The sequence below is a fragment of the Leptodactylus fuscus genome, chromosome 1 (assembly GCF_031893055.1).
Source record: "Leptodactylus fuscus isolate aLepFus1 chromosome 1, aLepFus1.hap2, whole genome shotgun sequence".
NCBI classification, from domain to species: domain Eukaryota; kingdom Metazoa; phylum Chordata; class Amphibia; order Anura; family Leptodactylidae; genus Leptodactylus; species Leptodactylus fuscus.
In genome coordinates, this window is record NC_134265.1 from 226,421,427 (window position 1) to 226,441,914 (window position 20,488).

At 41.8% G+C, this 20,488-nt stretch overlaps 1 protein-coding gene across 6 annotated transcripts in view; it reads right to left on the reverse strand.

Annotated features, from left to right (window-relative positions):
* The window catches only part of SLC20A2 (solute carrier family 20 member 2), an 86,248-nt gene that overhangs the window by 45,910 nt on the left and 19,850 nt on the right, over positions 1 to 20,488 (reverse strand). For 3 of the 6 annotated variants that reach the window (XM_075283858.1, XM_075283849.1, XM_075283814.1), the window contains exon 1: positions 2,099 to 2,182. The exons of 2 other annotated variants lie outside the window; for them this stretch is intronic. The gene's annotated coding sequence lies outside the window, so the exon portion shown is untranslated. Of the gene's footprint in view, positions 1 to 1,129; positions 1,272 to 2,098; positions 2,183 to 20,488 lie in introns of those variants that run through there. One more of the 6 variants, XM_075283832.1, reaches the window with a different exon arrangement.

The window sequence follows — 20,488 nt, forward strand, 5'->3', positions numbered from 1 at the left end:
ATTCAAGGACTCTGTTCCCCTCTCCACTTGAAAAATGCGGCGAAAAAGCACTGCAAACAGCACTTTTCTCTCCGCGGAAACCACACAAACCCCATTATAGTTTATGCGGTCAGCAAGTTTCCAAAGGTAACTACTTTTTATGCAGATGAGGTTTCCGTGCGGGGGGGACCCCAAGCGGACCCCCCAAACAGAAATGTGAAACTAGCCTGAGCTGCGGGTCTTGGGTTTTAATCCAACCAAAGACAATATTTACACGGAGTTCGCATGTTCAAATCATATATACATAGGTTTTCTCCCACATGCCAAAAATACTGATAAATTGGTTCCCCCTAAAAACAACAGACCCTTATGGGTGTTGGGGATGAGAACCTGTAAGGAATTCACTACCTCCCCTACTCCATTTCCTACATTTTGAATCCCTTTGTGAGAAAATAAGTGTTAAATAAGTGTTTCAGTCCAACTCCATCCTTGAAGGACTGTCTGAATAATTCTTCAGGAAAGTAGACCGGGTCATCACTCTTCCTCAGGAAATAATATTGCGGGTATATGAAACTCTGGCAAATCCATTTTAAATGTCCCCATGCCATGTCCCTGCCCTTCAGATGCCTACCAGTTTGCATGTATTATACACTGCAGTTATGCAACTTGCATCGGTTTCACAAGTAATAAATTAAGATATCTGTGTTAACATTAACCTTATCAATTTTTTACATAATGGCAAATGAAACACTATTTTGAAACAATGGACCATAATGACTCCATAACATCTGACGGTAAACTAATAAGTCATATGAGTACCAACAAGTTTATTATCATCATCAGAATAAATTATGTTTGGAGCAAAGGTTACGAGGTTGTACCTTTTGCATCATGTGAGGGAGTTCTTTCTTCTTAAAACTGATACTGAATCACAACGCCTACCCATGAATATTGACTGGGGATTGTGCCCTTTACGGTTACCTGCTCCCACTACATCATTCCTGATAAACCTACCTATTATTAAACCCATAACTGTGACCCAAGCCACCATGTGGGAGCTGCACAGTACATGCAGACTTCCTTGTCCCTTCGCCTTTCTAGGAGTTTTCAACAGTGGCATAAGAGGCTGTAAATAAAGTGCACAGCTTACCTGGGGCTATCGCTGTCACCACAGAGCTCCAAAATACAGTCCCGGTCACATTCTTGTCCTCACAGAGCGCAGTCACATGTCCCAGATACATATGGCTTAGTGACATGCCCCCATTATACAGTGCAGACTGGCCAGGCACATACCTCTCCCCTTCCTAAATATACAGTACTCACCTCTACTTCACAAGATCAACAGGAAAAGTACCAGTACGTGGTGCTGCCACCTACTGGCTGTATTAAGAATGACTCAGGAGACAATACTGAAGCTTTCAAGTAAAGAAATAAGCAATGTACCCCACACGGCGGGCATGTGTAGGCAGGCACTGCCCGCTGACAGCTAGCTCACCCATCACGTGACCTGACACTCATTTCACAGAGGACCACTTTATTATCAGACGAAGAGCCCCCTTATAACAATCCTCATATCTCCATAGGCATAATGATACACCGATGTAATAAATCCACATATGTCACTACACAGATAGAGAATGTTAGAGCAACAGGAGCTCCTTGAGCCATCCACATAAGTAGAGGCCGGCGAGCTCCAGAGCCCAGCACTCCACATGTCAGGGATGGAGGTGACACGGCAGGGCTCCATACACAGTGACAGCAGAAGCGCTCCCGCTTACGTCAATCTCCAGCAGTGAGCCGCTGCCAGCCCTACACGAGGTGCGGCAGGAACAGAGACCATTCCCCGTCACACAGCCCTCCAGCCCCGCACTACACCCCTCTCCGTTTCCTGGTCCATTACACCTCAGTACCGGCAGCAAGAGGCCCGTGTCCATGTCCTCCCGGCACCCGCCCGCCTGCTACAGCCACAATAGAGAGAAGGAGAGCGATGCCGCCTGCTCACAGGGGAGAGAACACTCGTGTATGAGCTGAGGAGTAGCCATCACCACCATGCTCCGGCATCCTGCGCTCCCTCCATACATGGCGGGAAGCGGTCATTGTGGCCGCGCCGGTCACTCACCTGGCTAGATCAATGGGACAGAGCGCACCACCGGTCTCCCTTGCAGCCGCTGATGATTGCACTGCACTCAGTGAAGGGAGAGGGGATGAGCTCAGCCATTGGTCCGCCCGGCGTGGGTGACGTCAGCGCGCTCCACCGCGCTTTAAATGCGTCACGCGCATACAAAATGCACGCTCGGTCTGAGTTCACTTCGCAGCATGCGACGCGACTTCTGTGCAGGGTTGTGAGGAAGAAAGCGCGGCGGGAGACTCACATCATTGCCATATATAGAGAGGTGAAATAGGCGCGCGCTCTCCGCACATGGCGTCAATTCAATGGTTCTGATCAGTCAGCCGAGGGCAAGGACTGTCGTTTCCGAGTAGCAACAAGTCTAGAACTTACTGACTGACTGGTCTCGTGTCACTGTACACAAAGCAAACAGCTAGGGCTCGTGGACACCATTTAAATTGGTGTGGGGGTCTGTGCTCCTAAAAGGGTTGTCTTATCAGTGGCACGGCTCTGGGGCCTCACTGTGCTCAAGAATGGATGGTTTCCTCCCCAGCATGAAGGAAGAAGGGCTGGAAAGATGCCCCTATTTATTTCTATGGCACCAGAGGAGCTAGCTGAAGGTTAAAGGGGCATCAGTAAAATCATGCTGCTAGAGCCCCACATATGCGTGAATAGCCTTTAAAAAGGCTATTCAGGCATCGGTAAAGTTATATTAAACTACCCCCCCGTTTTAAAATAATAACCTAAAAAAGAATGTGCTCTACTTACCGAACGTGCATGCTGGGCGGGAATTCAGGGTGTGTCTTCATCCCCGCCTCTTCTTCCTCCGGTCCCGTCTTCCTCCGGCGCTCGCAAACGGACACTGATATAAAAAAATAGCCTGGGCGCATGCGCAGTAGCATGTGGCTTCTACTATGGCTACTGCGCATATGCCCAGGCTACTGCGAGCGCCAGAGGACGACGGGACCCGAGGATATCGGAGGAAGAAGAGGTGTGGACAAAGATGAAGACACACACCGAATGCCCGCCCAGCGTGCACGTTCGGTAAGTAGAGAACATTCTTTTTTAGGTTATTATTATAAAACGGGGGGGTAGTTTAATATAAAATTTACGGTGCCTGAATAGCCTTTTTAAAGGCTATTCACGCATATGTGGGGCTCTATCAGCATGATTTTGCTGATAGAGCCCCTTTAACACCTCACGGCTGTGCTGGGCTCCATTCTGCTAAATTTCAGGCTTTAGCTTAAAAGCAGCAAAATAAGCAGCTTTTCCATAAAGTGTGGTCTGAGCCTAAGACTGTGTCATAAATGCAGTAGTTTTGCAGTGACAAAAACCAAAGCACTTTACAGTCGCTGCAAAGTGAATGGGATTGTAGCGAATTCCATGCCGATTTTACGGTAAAAACTGCGGTGTGACACGCTGCAATATCCAAATCTGGCATGATTTTGGAAATCACAGCATGTCAGTTATATCTATGGAAATGCTGGTGGTTTCCCCATAAATATAATTGTAACAATGTCCATAGAGGAAAACTCACAAACTGTTTAAAGCGTTGCAGGAAGAACTATGATATGCTTTTCGGCTGTGGGATGTCTCATTGGGCCTTAGCCTGAAAGGATTTTACAGCCTCGGTCATTATACATACTGATTATTATTATTGTTTATTTATATAGCACCCTTAGTTCCATAGGGCTTTACATTAGGGGGTTTATTTACAAAACAAATATAATACTAACAGTGACCGACTGGCACAGTGGGGTAGAGGGCCCTGCCCGCAAGGGTTTATAATCTGTGAGGGAAGAGATTATTCAGATGGTGGTGTGATGACAGTAGTGTTATTGGGAGTGAGAAGTCTTCCTGAATAAGTGAGTCTTCAGGGCCTTCTTGAATCCTGTGATTGTGGAGGTCAGTCTTATGTGTCTTGGTAAGGAGTTCCAGAGTATGGGAGATGCACGGGAGAAATCTTGGAGACAGTTGTGTGAAGGGCGGATAAGAGCGGAGTAGGAGGTCTTTAGAGGATCAGTGGTTGCGTGTGCGCAGGTAGCAGGAGATTAGGTCAGAGATATATGGAGGGGACAAGTTGTGGATGGCTTTGTATGTTAACATTAGTAACTTAAACTCAATTTGCTAGGCGGCGGGTAGCCAGTGAAGGGATTGGCAGAGGGGAGCAGCCGATGGAAAAACTATCCATAGGATAGGTGGCATAAGTAGCTGATCAGTGGGAGTCCATCACTTGGAACACGCACTGATCAGCAGAGTCAGGATGCTGGTAGCAACTCTGCTCCTATTAAATAGGAGCAGAACTTCAGCCCCATCTATTGTTTTGCATTAGCGCCAAGATGCTGAAGTTTTGCTCTTTTTACTTGAATCGGACCAAAGCTGCTATTAACCCAGGATCCTCTGGATTCATCCAGTTCTATTGGTACAGGGTCTGGGTGTTGGACCTCTTCGAATAAAATACTGCTGACATGTCATGTCATGTGCATAGGTTTTCAGTATGAAAAATAACTGGGGGCTGGTGACCCCTATTAAGTTAAAGTAAGAGGCTCTGCCACAGATATAGCCTCTGATGCAAATGTAAGCATAGGCTTGGTGTTGCTGATAATTTTGTCAGGTTTTCCCATTCTGTTAGGCTAGGCTCTTATGTTTTCATGCTTTGTTTTGAAAAAAAAAAGTATGCAAAAAAAACATGCAAACAGATGCCATGGAAAGTGCATTCATTTGCATCCATTTTACATAGACTTGAACAATAAAAAAAAAAATATCAATACATCTGCAATGTTTTTCTATCCTGCAAAAAAATGGACAGAGATGTATACATTTGTTTTATATATATAAAGCTTGTGTAAAATGAATGCACTTTCCATGGCATACACCTGCCATGGGATTTTTTTATTTTTTTTTAAAGTCATGAACTGTATAGTAAAAACATGATATGCACTTAGCCCCTTAAAGTCCCATTTAGGCAAGGGCAATAGACTTTTGGCTATGGAACACTGAGGCCAGTGCCACACGAGCCAGAAATACTGTGATTTGCCCATGGCGTGGTTTTGGAAATCGCAACATGTCAATTATATCTACAGAAACGCCGGCGGCTTTCCCGTAGATATAATTGTGACAGAAAGTCTGCAGAGGAAAACTCTGCAAACTTTATGTTTAAAGGGGTTGGCCACTTTCAGACCAATATTGACAAACAAATGTACAATAAAATTATATACAATTTTCCAACATACTTTTTCTATCAATTCCTCACGGTTTTCTAGATCTCTGCTTGCTGTCATTCATTCTGTTACTTCTAGAAGATAAAACTCTGACCATGGTCATGTGATATACGGTCCATGGTCATGTGATCAGCACACAGGTGCACAGCTGATTACCAGGCAAATGTCTGATTACTGTGCTGTGACTGTAACGAGCGGCACCTGTGTGCACATCACATGACCATGGACCGTAAATCACATGACCATGGTCAATTTTATCCTCTAGAAGTAACAGAATGAATGACAGCGAACCAAAATCTAGAAAACCGTGAGGAATTGATACAGAAAGTATATTGGAAAATTGTATATCTTTTTTATTGTACATTTGTTTGTGAATATTGGTCTGAAAGTAGCCAACCCCTTTAAAGCGCTGCAGGAAAATCCGCGATTCCCGCCGCAGTTCTTCCCGCAGGCTTTAGCGCTGTAGATCCTCCCGTGGGGCTGTAGCCTAAGGTTGTGTTCACATGGAGGAATATGCCGTGGAGTTGGGGGCGGATTTCTTTCTTGAATCTAGAGCAGATTCCTCCCGGAATCTGCCTCCCATTGTTTTCATTGGGAGGCAGAGATTGCATCAAGAAAAAAAGAAGCATCCTGTTTGATCTTGCAGCGACTAGTTCAGCTGTGGGGTCCACAGCTCAAGGCTCCATTCATTAGGGCCTAATCAGGAATGGGATGCCGTGATGGAATGCTGATGCACTGCATTGGCATCTTGTCGCGTCTTTACCACGGTGAAAATGCCGGTGGTGGAAAATGAAGAGGAACTCCTCTTCATTTTACACCATGTGAACATACCCTTAAAGGAGTATTTCCATGTACATAATTATTTTTAAATTTGTACATAATTAAAAGTTAAACATTTTTTGCAAATATAAGTAATTAAACATTTTGCAAAGTTTTAAAGATTTTTCTCTATATATCTTGTGGTCACAGTCTATAAAAATAACCTAATAAGTTATCTCACGTTTGTTAGATTTTTCACACTGATTACCTATCCACAGGCTTGGTCATCAATATGTGATATGGGGTACATGCAGTCTTCTATCCTGAATCCCTCTAAACTGAATTCGTTCCTCCATCCACTGCAGCAACTGTGTGGAGTCTGGGTGTCGGTCTTCCACAGATCACATACCGATGACTTGTCCAGTAGATAGATTATCAGTATGAAAACTACATGGAGGGCTGGAAAACCCCTTTAAGCTAATGCCCCGTGGGCCGGAAACACCGTGCTAAAGTGCTGTGGGAACAACGGCAACACATCGTCGTTCTTCCCGCAGCGCTTTAAACAGAAAGTTTGCAGAGCTTTCTGTTACAATTATATCTATGGGGAAACTGCTAGAATTTCCGTAGATATAATTAATATGCTGCAATTTCCAAAACTGCGCCGGTTTTGGAAATCACGGCGTGTCTGCACTGTGGGTTTTACCGCAAAGTGGGGAGGGAATTAACTTGAATCCCATTCACTTTGCCTGTACTGTAAGACGCCACAATTTTTTGCGGCATTTCCAGCCCGTGGGGCCCTGGCCGTAGAGCATCACATGTAATGCAACCCTGTTGCTTAAAGGGGTATTCTAAATTTTTGGTATGCCTAAAATGACTAAACTGTGGTGTTAATGATTACAAGCACACATTTTAGCACAGCTTTTGTGTGCAGCACTATTGATGGGTCCCCAGTGTTATATACTGCCGGGAAGCTGACAGTGCGCTGAGTTCAGCGCACTGTCGGCTTTCCCGATCTGTGCCCGGTGTGAAGAGCTTACGGTCCGGTACCGTAGCTCTTCTATGGTCAGAAGGGCTGACCATAGCGCTGACCATCGCGCTGTACTGTGGAGCCGGGAGGAACGGCCCCTCCCTCTCCTGATAATGCTCGTCAGCTTTCCGGCAGTATATAACACTGCCTTTGGGAAAAATGGTGAAAGGTCCTCTTTAAACTCTTTCCCTTCACCTGGCTCTCTAGAATCAGGAATCTGTGCATTCAGATAAAGTAGCTGACATTGTACATGCATGGGGTTGTTCAGATGCCAGAACTGTCACAGGTTTCTGAAAGCAATGCATTGTAATTCCACATGCACGGCTATCTTTTTATTAGCCTACTGGAAATATCCAGAACCAGACAAAGCTAGTATATGTGGTGGCGATTTTGCTAGGTTGACGGCTCAGTGAAAAAAGTAAATTGTATATTGTTTAGAATCACTCTGTCACCTGTGTACAAGAGAGTCCTGGTAGTGGGACTGAGCTTCTGGGCATGTGCGGATCTCAGCACTGGCCATATCAGGTTGACTTTCTGAGGGAGGAGCTAAGAGAACACCATAGGTGCTGTAAGTAATTTCTAATGCAGAAGCATTTAAAAATCATTTTAACTGAAAAATGTGATTTATTTTGAAAATAATGTTAATTTTTACTTGAACATATTTCAACCCATTTGTAACTACTGCAAATGTGATGAAATGAATGAATGAATTTAGGCTAAGACCATGCCTTATGCCGATTTCTGAAAGCTATGATAAAGTGCATTGTAGGATCCATATTGTTTGTGAGCTAAACCCTTTTTTCTTCATACCGGTAGATAAAAGTGCAGACTTCTGAGTGTGTCATATTCTTTATCAATTGTGAGTCTACGGGGCTGCCCAGGGCTGCTTTCTGTTTACAGTTAGACACAAGGGCGCTGACCTGAATTAAAGGGGCTCTATCATTGGGAAAAGACATTTTTAAATAAGCACATCCTTGCATAGGCTTTAGAAAGGCTATTCCACACCTACCTTTTGTATATAAATTGCCTCAGTAGATTTGGAATAAGTCCGTTTTTAGTCGTATGTTAATTAGCTTCCCTGTGCACCAGAAGTGTCTGTGATCACAGTCTGCTCTATGTGTTTATATAGCAGAGAGGAGTCATCAGCACAGCAGCCTCTGCTATACACACACAGAGCAGACAGTGCACGCAGACATTTTTGGTGCAGAATGGAAGCTAATTAACATTTGAATTAAAACGGACTTACTCAAAATCTACTGATGCAATTTACATACAAAAGGTAGGTGTGGAATTTCTAAAGGTGTTTCTAATGGAATTTCTAAAGGTGTGAAATTTCTAAAGGCTATGCAAGTATGTGCTTACCTAAAAATGACTTTTCCCAATGATAGCGCCCCCTTAAGCAAGCACTTCACAGTGTGTACACCGGGTCCTAATGAGTCCCTACAAAGTCTCTATTTAGTACTGAGCAGCTCCCATCCATTGGTATAGGTGCTTTATAGTAGAGATTCTGTATAAAGAATAAGAATTAAGAATATTATAAAAATTCTGGACAGGTTGAGTCATATGTTTTGTTTTTATTTTGCAATAATTACACCCTGCTATATTGAAAAATACAGTAAGGGGGCATTCACACGGAATAATGTGGCGCTGATTCTGCCATGATAACTCGCGGCAGAATCAGTGCTGATAAAAAGACTCCCATTGACTTCAGTGGGTTCCGTTTAATTCGCATAATACATTGAAATCAATGGGAGCCTTTTTATCAGAACTGATTCTGCCGCGAGTTATCATGGCGGAATAAGCGCCACTTTACTCCGTGTGAATGCCCCCTAACAAACCTTCCAATCTAAAATATATTTTGAGATACCCTGTTATGGGTTCATCTCCTGTCCAGAATGAAGAGCATCTCTTGGTCTGCAGAACTTGTTATCTGTTTACATCAAGAAACCTAAAGAGCTGGTAATGTCCAGCCTTCTGTTAGTTGGATCTCTAGTACTACATGAAGGACCAAAAGAGTGTGAAACATTGCAAAGTGTTAATTACTCTGGAAGAGTGGAGAAATTCACGATTTAGGAACAGAAACCTATTGCTGGTTTGCCTGATTTCAGATACTTCACATTCCATTAAACAAGTTGCTTGTCACACATGTATCCAAACCACAAGCTTATGATATCCCAGTAGTGAAGAAATTTACTGCTCTTTCTATGGCGGTTTTCTGGCACAGATGGAAGTAGTTGTAGCACATCTTTGGTGCACAGCCCCTTTTTGTGTAACAGATGCTCCTAAAACCAGAATCACAGTAACATTTCATGGCTTATGATTTGTCTGGTAGTCTTGTAGCTTTTTGCCACATCACTTCTTCTGCATATGAACTTATCTTTATGATATAGTCAAACGCAGCAGAAACTCTGAATGGGAACTTCTGCTGCAGATATATAGACCAGATACTGTATTTCAGTGATGACAACTTTACAATACATACTCTTATAGCTACAACCCCACCTGGTATCCCTGTTCATTCAAAATAGTCCTCACATACCGCAAACAGCAGTAGAAAAACTTTTCTTTTGTGTGAGAAAATATTAAATGTAGTTGTGAATGGACCTTGTGTTTCTTATCAAACTTAGCGCTCAATGAAACAAAACTGCTTGTTTACCGCATAAAAGACTAGCGATGTAATAGCGAACTGTAAAATGGTTTACTAAATAAAAAATGTAGCTGCTTCTGTGAGGATGAATGCTGGACTTTCTTTGACAAGTTTTTCCATCAGTGGTCTATTTTTGTCTCAACATCATTCATTCATCCTTTAGGCTTCTATTTCTGTGCTGGAACAGAAACATATTCAATAGATGGGGAATGGAATTAGAATTCGACTGATTAAAATAAATGGAGCCTGCCAAACTCTCTTTGGCAGACATGTTCTCGTGTTTGATGGCAGCGATCTCTGATAAGTTATATACATACAGTGATTAGAGTTTGTCAATATTCCTCGTGAGCATTTAAGGAGGAATTGTAGTCAGGTCTCCAGTAACAAAACAGAAGGCAGCATTTTTTTTTTCTCACCCACATATTTCGTATTAAAGTAGAACTCTGCACTCCAGTCAATATTTAAAGGGGTTGTCCACTTTCAGACTAATATTGAGAGACAAATGTTGTGGTTTGTATAATAAAATGTTGTACAATTTTCCAATATACAGTCCTATGAAAAAGTTTGGGCACCCCTATTAATCTTAATCATTTTTAGTTCTAAATATTTTGGTGTAACAGCCATTTCAGTTTGATATATCTAATAACTGATGGACACAGTAATATTTCAGGATTGAAATGAGGTTTATTGTACTAACAGAAAATGTGCAATATGCATTAAACCAAAATTTGACCGGTGCAAAAGTATGGGCACCTCAACAGAAAAGTGACATTAATATTTAGTAGATCCTCCTTTTGTAGAGATAGCAGCCTCTAGTCGCTTCCTGTAGCTTTTAATCAGTTCCTGGATCCTGGATGAAGGTATTTTGGACCATTCCTTTTTACAAAACAATTCAAGTTCAGTTAAGATTGATGGTCGCCGAGCATGGACAGCCCGCTTCAAATCCTCCCACAGATGTTCAATGATATTCAGGTCTGGGGACTGGGATGGCCATTCCAGAACATTATAATTGTTCCTCTGCATGCCTGAGTCGATTTGGAGCGGTGTTTTGGATCATTGTCTTGCTGAAATATCCATCCCCGGCGTAACTTCAACTTCGTCACTGATTTTTGATCATTATTCTCAAGAATCTGCTGATACTGAGTGGAATCAATGCGACTCTCAACTTTAACAAGATTCTTGGTGCCGGCATTGGCCACACAGCCCCAAAGCATGATGGAACCTCCACCAAATTTTACAGTGGGTAGCAAGTGTTTTTCTTGGAATGCTGTTTTTTTTGGACGCCAAGCATAATGCCTTTTTGTATGACCAAACAACTCAATCTTTGTTTCATCAGTCCACAGGACCTTCTTCCAAAATGAAGCTGGCTTATCCAAATGTGCTTTTACATACCTCAGGTGACTCTGTTTGTGGCATGCTTGCAGAAACTGCTTCTTTCTCATCACTCTCCCATACAGCTTCTTCTTGTGCAAAGTGCGCTGTATTGTTGACCGATGCACAGTGACACCATCTGCAGCAAGATGATGCTGCAGCTCTTTGGAGGTGTTCTGTGGATTGTCCTTGACTGTTCTCACCATTCTTCTTCTCTGCCTTTCTGATATTTTTCTTGGCCTGCCCACTTCTGGGCTTAACACGAACTGTCCCTGTGGTCTTCCATTTCCTTACTATGTTCCTCACAGTGGAAACAGACAGGTTAAATCTCTGAGACAACTTTTTGTATCCTTCCCCTGAACAACTGTGTTGAACAATCTTTGTTTTCAGATCATTTGTGAGCGGGCTGTCCATGCTCGGCGACCATCAAACTTAACTGAACTTGAATTGTTTTGTAAAGAGGAATGGTCTAAAATCCCTTCATTCAGGATCCAGGAACTGATTAAAAGCTACAGGAAGCGACTAGAGGCAAAAGGAGGATCTACTAAATATTACTGTCACTTTACTGTTGAGGTGCTCATACTTTTGCATCGGTCAAATTTTGGTTTAATGCATATTGCACATTTTCTGTTAGTACAATAAACTTCATTTCAATCCTGAAATATTACTGCGCCCATCAGTTATTAGATATATCAAACTGAAATGGCTGCTGCAAACACCAGAATATTTAGAACTAAAAATGATTAAGATTAATAGGGGTGCCCAAACTTTTTCATAGGACTGTACTTTCTGTATCAATTCCTCACAGTTTTCTAGATTTCGGCTTGCTGTCATTCATACTGCTTACCTCTAGTGGATAAAAGACGGACCATGGTCATGTGATTTACGGTCCATGGTCATGTGATGAGCACACAGGTGCACAGCTGATTACCAGGCAGGTGTCTGATTATTGTGCTGTGACTATAATGAGTAGCACCTGTCTGCTCGTCACATGACCATGGACCCTAAATCACATGACCATGGTCAGACTTTTACCCACTAGAAGTAACAGCATCAATGACAGCAAGCAGAGATCTAGAAAACCATGAGGAATTGATACAGAAAGTATGTTGGAAAATTGTATATCCTTTTATTGTACAAAAAATAACATTTATTTCTCAATATTGGTCTGATAGTGGCCAACCGCTTTAAGTCTTATTTAGATGGCAGCTGAAAGAGCATATGCTTTGGTTTACATTCTAAATCAAATAAACAATATTGCCTGGCATGTGGAGGTCTTCTACTATTGGGACCCTACCACTACACCCAGGACTGTTAATATTTAAGACAGGGTGCCATAAACATTGATTTTCCACTATTTCTGAGTGAAGCCATAGGTCATTTCTACTATAATTAGGTATTGGATGAATGCAAAGAAGCTGTACATGTATTGAAATATACTGATGTGGTCCATTTGCTTTTGGGATTTGATAGTTTCCTCTTCCATTAAAGAGGACCTTTTCATGTCCTCAGGCACATGTGGTTTTATATACTGCTAGAAAGCCAACACTGCGCTGAATTCAGCACAATGTCGGCTTTCCTGTTATGTGACCTTCACAGTACTCGTCCATAGCCCTATACTGTCAGAGGAGGCATTCCTTACTGGCCAGCGATGCCGCTGAGTGGAGAGGTACGCCCCTCCTGACTGTACATGTCCATAGACTAATACTGGGGGGTTTTCTTCAAATATCAGTGTCATCGCTGGGTAGTAAGGAACACCCCTTCTGTCAGTACAGGGCTATGGATGGGTACTGTCGGGAGAGGGGGGAGGCGTTCTTCACAACCCAGCTAGACTGTCAGAAACACCTTTCTGACAGTGGGTTGACATTGGTAATTGCACCAATATCTCATGCCCCATGGCACATAATGGGAAAGCCAGCAGTGCACTGTCAGCTTTCTAGTGGTATATAAAACCACATGTGCCTGAGGACATGAAAGGTCCTCTTTAAGAATTGCAGGTTCCCTGTGTTTTCATACACATTTATCACACCAAAAGATGTTTGGTCCACATCAATGCAGTTTTTAATGACAAGTAAAGCTGGTGCCTCTCCATTTCCCTACTGCTATTGAAAGTTTCTGCCGTGAAGCCAACAGTTGGAAGAGAGCCAAGACTTTATATTTCAGTAGAGGGCTCCCTTTCTTGCCAGACAATTATGGCACTCAAGTAAAGCACTTCTTTGTGCATTTTAGATGTTGAACTTCAGATAACCCAGCAGAAGTCTTGAAGTACAAGCAGGTTGTAGTATTCTGCAATCCTATTTATACTGTCTATTCAGAAGTGTGCTGATGGCTGTCGCCACTCATCTTAATTTAGGCAAAAGGTCACAGTTCAGCTGAGCATTTGAAGGTCTGCCAATGTCTTTTTTTAATAGCTCATGAAGTTCTATTTTAACTATAGAATGTGACAGGCTACAGCCAAGAAATACATGAAGATCTAAGGGCATAGAATATTGTTCTAGGAATTATAGCATTGTGTCTCCTAGGAAAGTGAAATGCTTTTTCCCTCAGTTCATATATCGATGCCACACTCGATGCAGGGTATTTTAACTGTGATTCTCAAGGTGATTCCATCAGTTGCTTTTTTTAAACTGCATTCCCAGATGTCCTTCACATTATACTGTAGTTGAGCACGTGCTTTGCACATGCTCTAAACTAGTCCCATAGTAGTTATCACATAAGTTTCTGTTAGGTCTCAGAGCAGAGACTAGTCTACAGGCACTTTGCGTTATATAACAAAAGACAATCATGAACTCCATAATCTAGGGGGCAGGATTGCTAAAACTATGTTTTATTTAGTTTTAAAGGGAGTTTTTCAAATGGTTTCAAACCAATAAAAGTGCAGTATAGAAGCCTTTAACCCATAGATGTTGCTAATCTGGCCATTTACGTCGCTCTATCTGATACCCAGTGCTGCAGTCACATTAATTAAAGTCAAATACTTGTGATTTACAACTGCTCCTGCAATAGTGATAAGTGCTGGAATCTCCATGCTGAGGTTACTGTCCCAGAGTTACACTGTGATAAGGGAAGCTTTTAGGACTTTGATCAACAAAATTTAACCCTTTACAGCGAACATAGTAAAGTGAAACTGCTGTTCACATTGTTCTAGCAGAACTCGCTCCTCTGTCAGCAGTTCCTCTGTCAGCCCTCACCAACACCTACTTCCTCCATATTTGCTCTGTCTCAGCAGGAAGCCTAGCTAGCGATAACACAAGCAATTTACAGCCCTCTACTATACTAAACTACTGGTTAGATTACACATGGACAAGGTGTCCAGAAAATAAGCCATACTGGAAATAAACCCATTTCAAACCTTTTTGTTGAAAACTATATAAATGTGTAGCCCAGTAATTAGAAGAACTAGAGAGTCTAATTTTATATATAAAAACTACTTTGTTTTAGGTAAAAGAAGCAAAATGAAAAAAAAATTCACATTTTAAAACATTCTTCCACTTCTAGCAAAAAAAAAAATTAAATTTAGTTAACAAATAATACTGCTTATTTTAAGCCTTATTTGTCTTGAAAAAAACATGGTAAAAATAGTTGAGATCTGCAAAGCCATTATTTTTCTAGCAGAAAAAGGAACCTATTGAAGTCAATGGGAGGCTTTTTTTCAGCGCTGAAATTCCACACCAAATTCCTCACCATTTTCCTCCGTGTGAATGGGACCTAAGACCCCCTTGGTGAAAAAGAGGAACTTGCTTTAATGCCACCTTTTGGAAGTTAGCTCCCTATAGATTAACCCCTTCCCGCCGATGGCATTTTTTGATTTTCGTTTTTCGTTTTTGACTCCCCTCCTTCTAAACCCCATAACTTTTTTTATTTCTCCGCTCCCAGAGTCATATGAGGTCTTAATTTTTGCGGGACAATTTTTTCTTCATGATGCCACCATTAATTATTCTATATAATGTACTGGGAAGCAGGAAAAAAATTCAGAATGGGATTTGAAGAAAAAATGCATTTCTGCGACTTTCTTACGGGCTTTGGTTTTACGGTGTTCACTGTGCAGCCAAAATGACATGTCCCCTGTATTCTGTGTTTCGGTACGGTTCCAGGGATACCAAATTTATATGGTTTTATTTACATTTTGACCCCTAAAAAAAATTCCAAAACGGTGTTAAAAAATTTTTTTTCTAAAAGTCGCCATATTCCGACGGCCGTAACTTTTTTTATACATAGGTGTACGGGGATGCATAGGGCGTCTTTTTTTGCGGGGCCGGGTGTACTTTTTAGTTCTACCATTTTCGGGAAATGTTATTGCTTTGATCACTTTTTATTCAAATTTTTATCAGAATTAAAACAGTGAAAAAACGGCGGTTTGGCACTTTTGACTATTTTTCCTGCTACGGCGTTTACCGAACAGGAAAAATATTTTTATAGATTTGTAGAGCGGGCGATTTTGGACGCGGGGATACCTAACATGTATATGTTTCACAGTTTTTAACTACTTTTATATGTGTTCTAGGGAAAGGGGGGTGATTTGAACTTTTAATACTTTTTTTTTTTTTTTTTTTTTTTGCATTTATTAGACCCCCTAGGGGTGTTGAACCCCAGGGGGTCTGATCACTAATGCAATGCATTACAATGCTAATGCATTGCAATGCATTGCAAAAAATCATCATCTCTTTTGCAGGCTGTATACACCAGCCTGCAAAAGAGAGAATTTGCAGACTGGCTGGGAGCCCTTAACAAGGCTCCCGGCTGTCATGGCAACGGGGGGTCGGCCCTGGAGCATGCTCCAGGAGCCGGCGATCCCTGCCAAAATGGCGGCGCCCATGCGCCGCCGGGAAGATGGCGCCTCCGGCGCCTTTGACAGCAGCGCCGGAGGGGTTAATGCCTCTAATGACCGATCGGAGGCATTAGAGCCGGTTGTCTACTGCTTAAAGCAGTAGACACCCGGCGGCTATGGCGGCCGCCCGGCTCCCGGGCGGTCGCCATAGTTACAGACCCGACACGCGCCGTACTATTACGGCGCATGTCGGGAAGGGGTTAATGCATATTGTAAAAAATAAAAACAAACAAAACAGTAGGATGATCTGTGAATAATAGACAAGCCTAAAAAACTCCTCCAAAAGGAAGAGGGTCAGAGAGCTGTTTCAAGGTTATTGCCTCTCATCAGTCCAGTGCTGGCTGCTGTATGAGAGGTCTAGAACAGGTACTGGTACAGGGACTTATTAGACCATGATATGCTATGAATTCTGCTTAAGGAATATGCAAATAAGACTTCCTTGCTGGGAAAAAAAAGTAACTTTCTCCTAGTGCCACTATCTGGTAGGTAGCTCCCTATAGATTATTGCATGATTTTCGAAAACCCTAATAGCATAATCTGGGAATAAATAATTATGTTGCATTTTTTTTTAGCCAAACCCAGGAATGACTGCAAAATTAATATAAAGGAAGCACGTATATTTTTCGCTTCTGCTCAATCCATTCCTGGATTTGGCTCAAAAAACTGCAGCAAAATCAGCAACAGAAAAAAATAGATTTTTGCAGCATGTGATAGAAGCATCTGTATTTTTCATCATCGGTATTAGCATTTTAAACCTCAGACACTCCCCAATGTGGTATAAATAAAAAGAACATTTGGACTTGCCAAAAAAAAAAAAAAAAAAAAGTTTTGTGCAGCACTATACTCGATCATATTAAAAAGTTATGGGCCTCAGTATATAGCGACTTCAAGAAATTTTTCGCAATTTTTTGGATGTTTTTAAGGTGTTAAAACGTTTAAAAAAAACTAAATATGTTATCCTTAGAATCATACTGACCCATAAAATACAGGTGACATGTCATTTTAGCTACACAATGAACAGCATAAAAACAAAGCCAGTAAGAATGTCAAACAAATGCAGTTTTTCTCCAATTCCACCCGATTCTGCAGTTTCATCCAACTTCCCAATACCATCGTACAGAATAATAAATTATGCCACTACAAAGTACAATTTGTGCTGCAAAAATTGACAAGGACCTTTCATGTCCTTGGGCACATGCGGTTTTATATACCGCTAGAAAGCCAACAGTACGCTGAATTCAGTGCACTGTTGGCTTTCCCATTATGTGCCCCAGGGTTGGAGATATCGGTTATATTGGTGCCCATTGTCAGAAGGGCATTCCTGACAGTCTAGCTGGGCTGTGAGGAATGTCTCCCTGACAGTAATCGTCCATAGCCCTGTACTATCAGAGGGGGCGTTCCTTACTAAATTGCAATCACGCTAATCTGTGAGGAAAGCCCCTCCTGACTGTACTCGTCCATAGACTAGTACTGGGGGGGCATTCTTATAATGGCACAGATATCTCCAGCCCCGGGAAAGCCGAAAAAGTGCATGGAATTCAGCGCACTGTCAGCTTTCCAGAGGTATATACAACCGCATTTGCCTGAGGACATGAAAAGTCCTCTTTAGCTGTTCATATGGCATTGTGAACAGAAAAATAAAAAAAGTTATTGCTCATGGAAGTTGAGGAGTCAAAATTGAAAAATATCTGCAACGAGTTAATATAAAATCCTATTTCTTAACATTGTACTGCTGCTGTGGTAGGTAGAGGCAGACTATGAATAGGCTGACAGTTTTTATGTCCCATGAAGAGGCAGATGTATTGAAATTTCAGGCAGCTTATATAGAAAATTCTATATATTCTATATTCTAGGACATGCTATAAAATTTTCCCCTGATGATCCAGCAACACTGGTGAAATGTGTAGGGAGTATTTTAACTTTATTGATGGACAGACTAGCTGGTCTCCCAGACTGCGTGTCAGCTGTAGCTTCAGCTATGGGTGTTGGGGCCCCTTTTCAGCATATGGATCATTATTCGTTGTCTCTTTCAGGGTGCTTAGGGGGGACTACTGACAGAGTGAATCTGAATTCATAACCCTGACATAACCAGGCCTGTGTGCACTAAACACTTTGGCATATGCATGAGCTACTCATATGACTATCTTAATGGGAGCGGTGCATGCTTGTATTTCAGTGTGAATTCAGATCTCCAATTAAATTACTCTGGTATATGCATGAGCTACTCATGTGACATTTTTAATGATAGCGGTGCATGCTGGTATTTTGGTGTGAATTCAGATCTCCAGAGATTTAACATACAGGCTATGGTAGGTCTGTCTTGCTTTGTGCTCTGTTGGTCCACGAATTGTGGATCCTATTGAACCTATAAGCAAACTGACGATAATTTTGAATTGGATTAGTGTGAAGGATAGATAGATCCGCATACTGCGTATGGTTTCAGTCCTTCAATAACACTGTCACTTGGCGCACTAGGGTGAGTGTGTGCATTCTGTCCTTATTTTACCAGTATTAATAAAAGCAATGTTTTATTTATTTATTTGTTTATTATTAGAGATGAGCGAGTACTGTTCGGATCAGCCGATCCGAACAGCACGCTCGCATAGAAATGAATGGACGTAGCCGGCACGCGGGGGGTTAAGCGGCCGGCCGCCGTCAAAGCGGAAGTACCAGGTGCATCCATTCATTTCTATGGAGCGTGCTGTTCGGATCGACTGATCCGAACAGTACTCGCTCATCTCTATTTATTATTATACATCCTTGACCCTATCATTTTTTCTCTGCTCATTGTATGAACCCTGATAAGAGGCATAGACAGGATTTGACCCCCTGTAACCTACCTGGTCCACATAACAGTTTATATTTAGGAAATTCACCTGGAATTATAGGCTTAAATAAATAATTGGGAGCCAAATAATGAAATAGTTATCGTATCTTTGGTATTAGATATAATAATAATGTTTAAAAAAATGGAACAACGTATGAGTTAAATGAGTATGTTTTTATAAAGTAACAAAATGTTATTTAAGACATTCAAAATGAAGTGTATCACATCAAACACAGATATAGATAGATAGTAGCACATTTCCAAAAACATAAATAAGGTTTGGTGAAAAAGTAGACAGAAATTTGATTTGGGTGGCACGTGACAGTGTTGTGGATACACAAATGGTGCTGTTCATAAAAGACCTTCAGTGTCTGCATTGTTGATCGTGAAAGAAAAGCAATTAGCTGGTTCATGTGACTGGTCCAAGTTATATAATACATTGTTGTTCTGCTTTGTATGGGCTGAGAGCCGGGATACTAGGATTAATGGCACATTATGAGCTTTAGCAAAGCAGTTAACTGCAGAATACTTTCCAAATCAAAATAGATTTTTTTTTTTCTGCTAAATAAAAACACAAAAAAAATTTTGAACAAAAAAGGGGCAAAGTGCACATGGCTTATAAAGACACATCTAAACTAACACTCGCACAACATTTAACAAATAGGTGGGCCTAGATCGTAAATAGTAAAACAGTAAAACTAGTCAATAAAAGGTGCAACTGCGAAAAATATGGCCTAAAATGGGGCAGATGATAAATAACCCCCAGTATGTTTTGTTGTGTGACCATTGCGTAAATGTGCCTGCTGTCCCCCATCTAATTTCAGCAGCTAGAGTGAATTTATCCATTTAACCACGCCGGTTTTGGAAATCGCAGCATGTCAATTATACCTACAGAAAACGCCGGCAGTTTCCCCATAGGTATAATTGTAACAGAAAGTCAGCAGAGGAAAACTCCATGAATTTTCTGTCTAAAGTGCTGCGGGAAGAACCAGGATGCGTTGCTGCCGCAATTTTTCCCGTAGTGCTTTTTTTTTTTTGTTGCGGGACGTCCCATGGGGCCTTAACCTTAAAATATAAATCTATGCCAATTCCTCCCTGACGTAGATTTTCATTCATGTGCTCCAGCCTGGCATATTAATACATAAATAACATCTTAATAAATTTGTACAATGCCTTTCTAATTGATAACCATTTTCAGTTAGAGCGCCCTGAATGGTGTGGCCACACGACAGTAACTGCCCACAGTTTACTACTAATAGTTGTGCTTCACCTGTACTTGTCATGAAACTGTAGTTAGTGATGTTCAATAAACTCTGATACAACATACATATGCATCATAACTGTTAGGGAATTGCTAAATGACAATTCCCCAGAAGCTGAAGGAGAACCCTGGAGGCAGGGGCACAAGAGACAGTGAGCCCTAAGCTGAAGTCCCCTACTGTCGCTTCCTATTGCCAGGCCCTATCCTATGTAAAAGGCGGCAACTCAAAGACGATCCCTTCCTATATATGTGACACACAAAACACAGACAAGACAAACAACAACAAAGGGAGGTCAGTTAGCCAGGGTTCGGTAACAGTCAAGCAATGCAGTGCCAAATCGAAGTCCAAAAGAATAGTCAGTAGGGAAAGCCAGAGGTCAAGGATAAGAATACAAGTAAATTAACAGCAAGAGCAGCCAGCAAGCAAGAGGCAATAACCGGCACCAGTGTGAATGTGAGCC